Raw genomic sequence first — 11,199 nt, 5'->3', positions numbered from 1 at the left:
TTCTGCTAGCAGAAATTGATATGGGGAATTTTAATAACAGACTTGCTCATTCACAATTTTTGTAAAAATCACCCTATAGTGTCACCACACGAATATTTTTCTTGCTGCAGTAATCTGTTACTTAACAACATGAGAAGGAAGTGCCCTGTTTGAGCAGAGATAGTTGGAGTCCAGTTTGTGAGATTTTCTTCCTCATAATAAGAGCAGGTTCATGACTTTTTTGGCTATGTAAAAACAATCCAGTCACCATTTCCTGGAAACAGTACAGGTTCAGTTTGCTCTTCAGAGTTCTGCTTCATATCTAGCCATTTAAGTTGTTTCCTGTTTTCAATCTATTAATTCTCAAAGGATGGCCTTGTTAGGTTCTTTTCATGGACCGAGCTCCCAGTGCAATCATTTTGCCACTAAGATCAGCACTACTAAGGAAGCAGCATATTTAAACTGTTTAATGGATTTCCCTTGGGGATATTTCTCTGCACTCTATTTCTACATAACAGCGAGGAATTTCTTTATTGCTATGAGGTAACCTTTAAATCATTGAAAGGGTAACATTTCATGTTACTCTGAAACATATCTTATGGACACAAATACTATCCTGTCGAGATTCTAATGGGTTGGAAACTGAATAGTTTGAGAAACGTTAAGCTTTTTGTGGACCTTGGTATGATAGTTTTTAAGGAATGGAACTAGAAAATTAGTGCATATAAAGCATCAGTGGTTTACTTTAGATTTTTTTCATATGATAACAGACTTAATACCTTATATGCAAAAGATATTGTAACTTTCTGGCAGTTAATGGCTGAGCTTGTGCCTGAAGGAGCAACGTTAGTAGGCTAACGCTGAAAATTTTCCTGATGAACAATATTAAAACTATCAACATAGGAGTTCACTTTTCTGAACACTAGCCATACATTTTCAAAGTTATTTTGATTTCAAAAGGAACAAATGAAAAACATTGGATAGAAACTTAACCATGGTTAAATCTTTTAGGTATTATGCTGAATATAAAAATCAGATAATATTCAGGCTGGGCTGCTGAGTTACAATGACATCTTGAACAAAAGATAGTCTAATCACCTCCATTTGACATTCATTGGCATTGCTATCAGTGTGTACCCAACCATCATTCTTGATCAGAAGTTTAATTAAGCCTGTTGCATAAACATTTTGGCTCCACGATCAACTGGACGCTGAATATTGTATGGTGAGTAACTCATCTTCTGGCTCCCCAAAGCCTTTCTATTACCTAAAGGTCACAAGTGGTGGATATGATCAAATGCCCTACAATGGCCTTGATATGTTCAATTCTAACAACACTCAAGAAGCTCTGAACCATCATGAACAAGCTAGCCTACTTGACTGTCACCCGATTCTCCACCCTATGCATTCCCTTCCTCCACCACAGGCACAATGTGGCTGCAGTGTACAATTTATAAAATCACTGCAGAAATTCACTAAAGTTTCTTTGACAGAATTTCCCAACACGTGAACTCTATCCTCTGGAAAGACAAATGCATAACAATCCCATCGTCTGCAAACCACCCTCCAAGTCATACATTATCCTGACATGAATATGTAATGTTACTCCTTCATCTTCACTGTTTAAATCCTAAAATTCCTGCTTCAGAATCCCATTAGTGTGCCATCGTCATGCAGATTGCAGCCATTTAAGAAGTCAGCTCAACATTACCTTCTTAAGATCATATAAGGATCAGTAATAAATGTTGGCCTGCAAAGGCCACGTGCTGTAAACAAATATACAAATGAATACATAAAAAACTTAACAACACTTCAATAGTTTCAGTGCTTTCCTTCATATAAATTAATATCCACATAATATAACCGTAAAGCTTTCTGACTCAGAGAAACAAAGGACTGCAGATGCTGGAATCTGGATGAAAAACACTATGATGCTGGAGGAACTCAGGAAGCCAGGCAGAATCCGCGGAGAAAAGCAGGTGGTCGACGTTTCAAGTCAGGACCCTTCTTCAGGACTGAAGATAGGAAAATGGGAAGCCCAATATATAGGAGGGAAAAGCAGAGCAGTGATAGGTGGACAAAAGAGGGGAGGTGGGATGGGCACAGGGTGGTGATAGGTAGGTGCAAGTAAGAGATAGTGATAGGCAGGTGCAGGGGAGGTGGGGAGAGCAGATCCACTAGGCCAAAGGTAAGGAGGAAAAAAGGGGGGTAGAAAAAAGAGAGATGGCTAGGAAGGGAAGAAAAGAAGAGGCATGGTTGGGGGGGATTGGGGGGATGCTGTGGGGATTGTTTAAAGTGGGAGAATTCTAAAAACCCACTGACACCCACAGCTACCTCGATTATAGCTCCTCCCACTCTGTCTCTTGCAAGGACATGATCCCTTTTTCTCAATTTCTCTGCCTCTGCCCTCATGATGAGGCTTTCCACTCCAGGACATCCAAGATGTTCAACTTCTTTTCTAACCGTGGCTTCCCCCTGACTGTGGTCGAGAGAGCTCACACTCGCATCTCTGCCATTTCCCACACCTCTGCTCTCACCCCCACCCCTCCCATACCCAACAGGGATAGGGTCTCCTTTGTCCTCACATTTCATAGTACTGGCCTACATATCCAAGACATCATTCTCCGCCACTTCCGCCATCTCCAACAGGACCCCACCACCAAGCACATCTTCCCTCCCACCCCTTTCTGCCTTTCGCAGGGACTGCTCTCTCTGCAGCTCCCTCTTTCACTCGTCCCTCCCCACCCATCCAGCTCCCACCCCAGGGACTTTCCAATGTCCCTGCCATAGGTGCAACACCTGCCCCTACACCACCTCCATCACCTCCATCCAGGGACCCAAACAGTCCTTTCAGGTGAGACAGAGATTCACCTGCACCTCCCTTAATATAATCTACTGCATCTGGTGCTCCAAGTGTGGCCTCCTCTACATTGGTGAGACCAAACGCACACTAGATGATCATTTCACAGAACACCTGTGCTCTGTCTGTTACCGTGATCTGCATTTCCCCGTTGCCAGTCACTTTAACTCCCCCTCCCACACTATCACTGATATGTCAGTCCTCGGCCTCCTCCACTGCCAGGAGAAGTCCAAACGCAAACTGGAGGAACAGCACCTCATTTTCTGTCTTGACCGCCTGCTTTTCTCCACAGATGCTGCCTGGCCTGTTGAGTTCGTCCAGCATCATAGTGCTTTTCAGCTTTCTGACTCAGTTCCACACAAAGGTTAAAACAGCCTTAAGGACTTTAACTTTTGGTGGTTTCTCATGAAAGTTAGAGATTTTTTTTAATGTCAAACATCTTAGTACATCAATTTTTCCACTTTCTTCTCTCCTTTTCTTACAAGGCTGTCTCTAGTACTATCATCTTTAATCAGAGTGCCAAGATCAACATATTAGCATCAATGGTTTATTTAATATTTCTATCACCTGATAACTGACTTAACATCTTATACAATAGACCTGGTAACTTTCTGATAACTGCTGAGCTTGTTACTGAAGGAACAAAGTTAATGGGTTAAGGTTAAAACCTGGGCAATCCGAAATAAGAGAGCGGGGACTCAACTATTCAACAGAAATCAATGGTGTGAACAGAATGATGAAAATGCACAACAAAGGGAAGATATACATTACACTGAGTGCATTAAAGTCATGAAAGCTTCCTTGATCCAAGAGCAGAGAAAAGCAGTAGGAAGAATGACTGGTGGAAGATAATTTGTTCCAGTGAATGATGATTACTGCTAAGGCATTTGATGTACTTTTATTTTTCACTCATTATCTTTCAGAGGTAACTCTTCCAATCTGATGCTGTTTACAAGATGGGGATATATCAGGTTCAGTGTCTAACTAAGTACAGTTCTGAAATCTATTCCACTACAAATTAAATAAAAACAGAATGTGCTGAGAATACTCAGCATTTTAGGCCTTATTTGTGGAGAGGCAAACAGGGTTAACATTTCAGGTCAAAACCCTTTGTCATAACTAGAAATATAAGACAATGTGTGTTTAAAATTGCAGTAGGAGTGGCGATGACAAAGAGTATTATTGTGATAGGTTGGAGACCAGTGTTGTCCAGATTAGACAATGCTTTTGGAGCCATCTAATTAATAGATTAAGAAGAGCAATTAAGTAGAGAGGGAGAAAACAAGATGTTAATGAACATGCTGGAAGTGTAAGAGGCAGAACATAGTAGCTGGTAGAAATCAGAAATAAAAGACAATAATGGAAATACCCAGTAGAACAGGCAGCTTCTGTGGAGAGAGAAGAACTGGTTAAAGTGGACGTTCATACATCAGAACTGGCCAATCAATATAGGCAATCATTTGGTTAACTTGTGGGGGTTACTCTGGGGCTTTGTTTGATATTAGCCCACATTTCTTTTATTTCAGAATAATCAATTTTGTGGCCAGCAGGAAATGAGCCAAGTGAGTGGTAGCCAAGTATAGCTTTGTCAGTAACCAGTCTGCATCTCCAAATGCTGGTGTGGTTATCCCAAACATTATGGGATGTTGAAGTGAAACTAGAGGCCATATTTGCCTCTGCACTACTTGCTAACTTATCAATGATACAGTTCAGCTGCCATGCAGGAGAAAAATATCATTAACCTCTGAGTCAAAAGGAAGTTTAGATGCCACTATGGTACAAACTCAAATATGACAAAAGGCTGCTCTGTCTTTAAGTCAAGTTGGTGAGCAACCTAGGCAGCAGTTAAATCACTTTCCTGGCAGCAGCTAAATCACTTTGCTGGCAGCAGCCAAAGCCATGATTCAGAGTCATGGTTACAAATCAATAGAAGGCATGGGCTGGAAGGAAGGCTGCATAATGTGGAGAGAAAAAAATAGATTCCTTGCTTCAGTTAGAGGATAAGCAATGACCTAATCTTTCAGGCTGGATTCACAAATATGACATTAAGCTCACTCACTGAACCTTTTCCTCCCAGTAAATATCTGTAGCAGGCCTAATATATAATTATTGAAAATACATTACAATGTAATTCACGTAATATAAATGATAAATTTAACTCAGTGTAAGCAAGGGTATAAAGAGAAGAGAAGAGAAGAGAAGAGAAGATATCTTTATTAGTCACATGTACATCGAAACACACAGTGAAATGCATCTTTTGCGTAGAGTGTTCTGGGGGCAGTCCGCAAGTGACGCCACGCTTCCGAGGCTAACATAGCATACCCACAACTTCCTAACCCGTACATTTTTGGAATGTGGGAGGAAACCGGAGCAAACTCCTTACAGACAGTGGCTGGAATTGAACCCGGGTCGCTGGCGCTGTAATAGTGTTGTGCTAACCGCTATAATGGAATTATATTGCTCTTGCAGTTTTCTTTTTTGGCTGAAATAATAGAAGAGCTAGCTGTAGATCATCTGACTGCATGATGGAGACACAAGAATGAAATTGGAGTTCATGCCTCATATGATTAAGAATGGCAAGCTATCACCACCACTAGCGCTGTTGAATGACAGCTCACTGATTGGTTGTTGTAAAACTGGGCTTCAATGACATAAGATAATGGTAGCTTACACCTTTTAAAGGGGAAGTGAAGTTTAGCTGCATCTAACTGAATTAAAGTTGTGCAGATTATATGGTAGGTAGAGGTGCCACAAAAAAAGACATTCCAACCCTGCTTTATTAACACAGTGTTGGCGATGACCAAGTGGAGGGAGTCCCTAGAAAAGTTGCCTGCAATAATTGCATGATATATTGTGTTTCTCCAGTATTTTGTGTTTTGTTAATAGTTGAGAAAGATGATAGGTCAGTTCAATGCTGGTGATGCTGCATCCAGGGATTGACTATGATATTCAGAGATCTTATCTGAGCTGTTTCGGTAAATGTCCCACTCACTTTGCAATATGTCTGCCCATCTTACCTTTCTTTCTCTTCGCATTAAAATCTCTCCCTCACAATACTCTTCATGGTAGTGGTATCTTTGCTTACTCTTGACACTTCTCAATTTAGAGATCAGTTAGAAGTCAAAGGTCCTGGCTGGCTATGAGATATTCAATATTCTGATCTGAGATGCTAAGTTAAGGGCCTTGCTGTAATCCTGCACCATCTGTATCCCAGTACTCTCAAGCTCTCCCTCCCACACTTCCTTTTCTCTCATTACTCTCTAGAAACACTTCATTAACTGTTACTTCCACTCCAATGACTGCTACTAGAGCATTCTGGGCCTACTATTGAAATTAGAATTACACAACATTTCGTTTCCTTATCCTTGTGTCACCCTTCATTTTCCAGATGCACTTAAACAACTTTTCACAATCAAATTTCTTGCACTAGCAGGATAGTAATTTGGGAAAAGATGCATCCAGCAGATGTGTGAGTCTTAGTTGAATGCCTTAATAAGGTTAGCATTCCGTACAGGTGATCACCAGAGCAGATAGAATGGCTGTTGAACGTTTGGAAATAATCAGGCATGGAAGATTGCACACATTACCCTGAGGTCAAATGATGACCAGCATTCTCCCAACAATCCTGAGTGCTAATTTATCTGGAAAGCAAAATTATTTTAGTAATCTGATATAAATGCAATTGAATATTTTAGATGAAGACAAAATTGACTGCAGATGCTCAAATCTGGAACATAAACAGAACACTGGAAGAACTCATCAGGTCAGGCAGCATCCATGGAGGCAAACACCTTTCTCAACATGCACCTTTTGCTTACACAGATGGTGCCTGACCCACTGAGTTCTTCCATAGTTCTGTTTTTTGAACAAACATGTATATCTCTTTCAAGGATTAAGCTCCACAGGGCTAATTCTGATGATTTATTAAGTGCATATGGTGCATCCTTCTTGAATATTAGGATCACTGGTTGTGTGCATTTCTTCCAGGGCTTGGGTGCTGCCCTTCTACCTCAATGACATTCAGTCAATATGACATTCAAGCGCTGACAAGCAGTCAATATGACATTCAAGGGCACTGACCAGCACGAGTTGGGGTTAGAGACTGATAATGGCCCTGTTGTTTCATTCATAAAGAAATATTTGCCACAGTAAGCAGCTGACCACAGAGAACAAAATTAAAACCAAACGGAATTACAAAATGGAAAAATGAATAGCTGGCATAGGAATCTGAACCTACAGCTACAATTTGGACAGCAAATGATCATCAGTGGAGAAGGAGACCCATGGTAGCTGTAAAAGGTCGACAACTTCTAAAATATTTAATATATTGAAGATCAGACTCCCCACAACAATAACAGCAGCAACAACTTATTTTTGTACAGCACCTTTAATGTAACAAAATTGCCAATGAATAAGTAAGTTGTCTGCCACTTCTGGTTAATTCTGAGGGCCACACCTGGGGGAACTGAGAGAGAATCTTGATTTTCATGGGGACTAGGGCATTATTGGTGGTGGTATGAATGCAGGGTTGTGCTGATCATTAGCTGCAAAATGCTGTGATAAGCAGAGGGGCAAAGGCTGATATTTTTTGTAAATGCAGTTGAAAACATTTGGGGAGGAATTTTTCTGCCACAGAAAAAAAAAGTAGGGTTGTGAAGGACGGTGGGTAGACACAGAAAAAAAGTGATAGGAGATGGTCTCACCAGAGTTTGAAATGCTGTGAGCAGGAGGAGGGGAAACACTGGAAGTTGAGGTGAGACAGGTTGGATAGAATCACTTCTCCAAAACTGCAGGAAAGTCTAAAGGGAATTAATAGAAGTTTTGGACAGTTAATTTTTATGTAGATAAACCTCTTTAATGTTCGACTTAAGAGCTTACTGTGAGAAAAGTTGATGGAAAAAGTGTGGCAAGAGGAAGTCAAATTAAGCTGAAAAGAAATGCAGAGAATTTTTAATATATTGCATCAAACTCTAATGTGACACTTGGAAAATGATGAATGTACATAAGATACTTTCTCCACCTCAGAGCTCTTCAAATCAGTACTTAGAGGAACAAGGTTAGTTATTTCTTGTCTGTTTTTCTGAATTAAGTAAGGAGTCCACTATTTATAACTAAACCACTGCCAATTACTCTTGGTTAACTTCAGGATATGCCAATTGAAATTAAATATTATGCTCTTGGGAACAGGTCAATGTGTACACAGAATCACTTTAAAATTCAAATAATATTAATGGACTTTGTGATAACATGGTACTGTCCTTATAAAACAATATGTCCTTCAGCTTACCTTGATCAATGTCACCAAAGGTTCATGAACAAATATAAAATAACTGTAAATTAGAAATGAAAATCGATAAAATGGAAATGGCTTCTGCAATTTTAGTTCTAATGCTCTTGTCACTCTGGTCTCCTCTCATTATGTATTCTATCATTATATATGACTGTAGATGTTGGTTTGCCTTGTCTTTGCACACGGAATAGAATTGTTACAGCACAGAATATGTTAATGTTTTCAATGTATTGTATCAATTAATATGCCAATGATTTACAGACGTTGTATTATCTATTGCAGAATTAAAAAAGATAAATGGGTTGCAACATTCAGTTACAAATCCGGTTGTCAATTCCTTTGTTAGGCTTTGCCAATGGGAAAGCACATTTTTAAAAGGTGTCACCATTTGAGTGCAGTATCTTTTATACATGTAAGTGGCTTGCCAATGTCAGGAAAATGTAAGGACTTTGGATAGGATGACAGCAGGTTGACACTGCAGCAATCTGTGATGGCGACCTACAGAGTTAGATGCCTCTACCTGTAGTCCTGTATTTGTGTGTAAAACCTCATCATTTATTGCAGAAACCTTCAGCAAGGACAAAATTTATCTTAAAAAGCATTCTCTTCTGTTGTCATGAAAGCAATTTCAACTCATTTACTTATGATGTTCCTCGATGAGAAAATAACCAGGCCTAGGAGAATGTAGCCTTTCCCATCTAACCAACCTGCCAATTTGGTTTTGGAGAGTAGAACTTGCTAAACTCTTCTGTGAAGATATTTATGCTCGGGAGAACATAATCAAGTCTACATCAACACTGCCACTGGGTTCTTAGGCCTACGGCAAAGTAACATGTCGATCTCCTTCTGCGCACTGAGCAATTAACCACTTTACTAGGAATGCAGACTAGCAACCTGGGTTCATCAGAAAGGTGGGGTTAAGAGGCAGCTAGCACACTACCTACCCTCCTCTCCGAGTGTATAATCAGGTGTTGTGCAACACCTGCCTAGACAGATTGAGGTTTACTCCTCTTCTCTGCTTCCCCACTTTCATCCTCAAAACATGTCCTAACACTCCTTTATTCTGTCTCCCTCTCTTAACTAACCTCTGCTGCAGTTCAGTTATTCTTAACCCTGCTCGATCTAAAACTTCCTATGGTCTTTAAATCAGCGTGCACTACAATAAGAGAGCAACCAGTTACATTAAAATCAAAAGGTATGTCACAACATTATAATCTAAAATATTAACTGCCCTTTGCTGTCTTTTTAAACATTTTAAACATGTTCAATTTACCTATAGCACAGTGCATGTAGGTTAACAATGACAGGGATCAGAATTGATGATTAATGACAGCCTAAATCCTAATATTCCTTTTTTTAAGGTCAAAATAAAGTCTGGGAAAAAAACCTGGAAGAAAAAGGGAACAGGAAGAGGCTGAGAGAAGGAAACATTAACTATATGTGCTGTATTTAACATACCAAGACACCCGAGAAGTTCCATAAGAACACTATCACAAAATGGTAAAAAAAATCAGAGCAAATTAATGCATTTTGACTTCTACATAATTGATTAATATTCAGAACCTCATCAAAACTTTAGAAACTAATTTATTTGACATTTGAAAAATCATGTTGTTTTTGAGAAACTGGAGGCTATTTTTAAAAACTCGGGTTCATTCTACTTTCATTCTTTAACCCTTACCCTGTTTTTTTCTTCTTTCTTCCCATCTGATTGTCTCCCTTCCTCCTTGTAGCCCTCCTCAACAACTCATGCTCCTCCTATTCTTTCTCCCCTCATCCCTTATCTTTTTCCACCTCTCTTATTCTTTTCCTACTCTTTCAACATTTTCACTTGCCTTCTTGCTTCTACTCTGCTTTTCACTCTCTTCCCATCCTTTCCTTATATCTTTTTGGCATTCCTCATTTTTTGCTTCAATATAAATTCTTTCCCTCATCCTGTCCTGTGAATTCACGTCTTTTGGTCTTTGCTTCGATTCACATTTCCTTTCCCTCCCTCTGTTTCCCAGTCTCCCTGCTCTTTCCTTCTCTTTCTGCTCTCCTCCCCTTCTTCCCTCCATCTCTGTGTCCTCTCCTGTCACTTTTTTTCTATCATTCTTCATTCTTTCCCCTCTTCATACTTCCCAGTCTTTTGCATCTTCCTGCACCTTTCTCATTCTCCCCTTTTTTACCCAACCCCCTCCACTTGCTCTCTCATCCTGCTTCACCTAGAATCAGCACTTATGTTTGAATTATCATATGTGGTGCTGATTAACATGAAAAGATAATAGTTGGTGGTTTAAAAAAAACTACATTTTATGTAAATCCTAATTATAGTATAATGGATGCTAATACATTTTACCTATGTATAAATCATATCAGATTTATATCCAATATTAAATACATAAAGGATCTCTGCTTAATCATCACTCATTAGAACTATTTTGCATACACATATATAATGCTTTTCACATCTCAGATCACTTTACAACCATTGAACAACATTTGCAGCATATTTCATTGTTGCAGTGCAAAAAATGAACCAGTTTATTGCTGGAAAGCAGGATCCTGTAGTCAGCAGAGGTAAGTGAGTAGATATTCTGTTCTAATTGTGTTAGTTCAGAGGTGAAGGTAGCCCAATTATATTCCATGTCTTCAATATACAACCACCTGAGAGTAGACACTCTCTCATTTTCACCTCCTCTAAAAGATGGTACCTCCAACAGTATAGTATTCCCTTTAACGTGAAATGAAATTAAAATGAAATTAATCTTTAATTCACTATGTTCTGACTCAAGAATAATGCCAGAGCCCATGATGTTTAAGATTCTAGTGCTACTTGAATTATATACTTCAATGTAGCACCAGGAACATATTTCCTTATGATTACGGTAGTGTAGCAGTTAGCGTAATGCTATTACAGCGCCAGCGACCCGGGTTCAATTCCTGCCTCTGTCTGTAAGGAGTTTGTATGTTCTCCTCATTGTCTGAGTGGGTTTCCACCAGGTGCTCTGATTTCCTCCCACATTCCAAAGACATACAGGTTAGGAAGTTGTGGGCATGCTATGTTGGCGCCGGAAGCATGGTGACTCTT

This window comes from Pristis pectinata, chromosome 11, assembly GCF_009764475.1.
Source record: "Pristis pectinata isolate sPriPec2 chromosome 11, sPriPec2.1.pri, whole genome shotgun sequence".
In the NCBI taxonomy this organism is placed as follows: Eukaryota; Metazoa; Chordata; class Chondrichthyes; order Rhinopristiformes; family Pristidae; genus Pristis; species Pristis pectinata.
The sequence above is the reverse complement of the archived record's forward strand: the minus strand, read 5'-3'. Positions refer to the sequence as shown.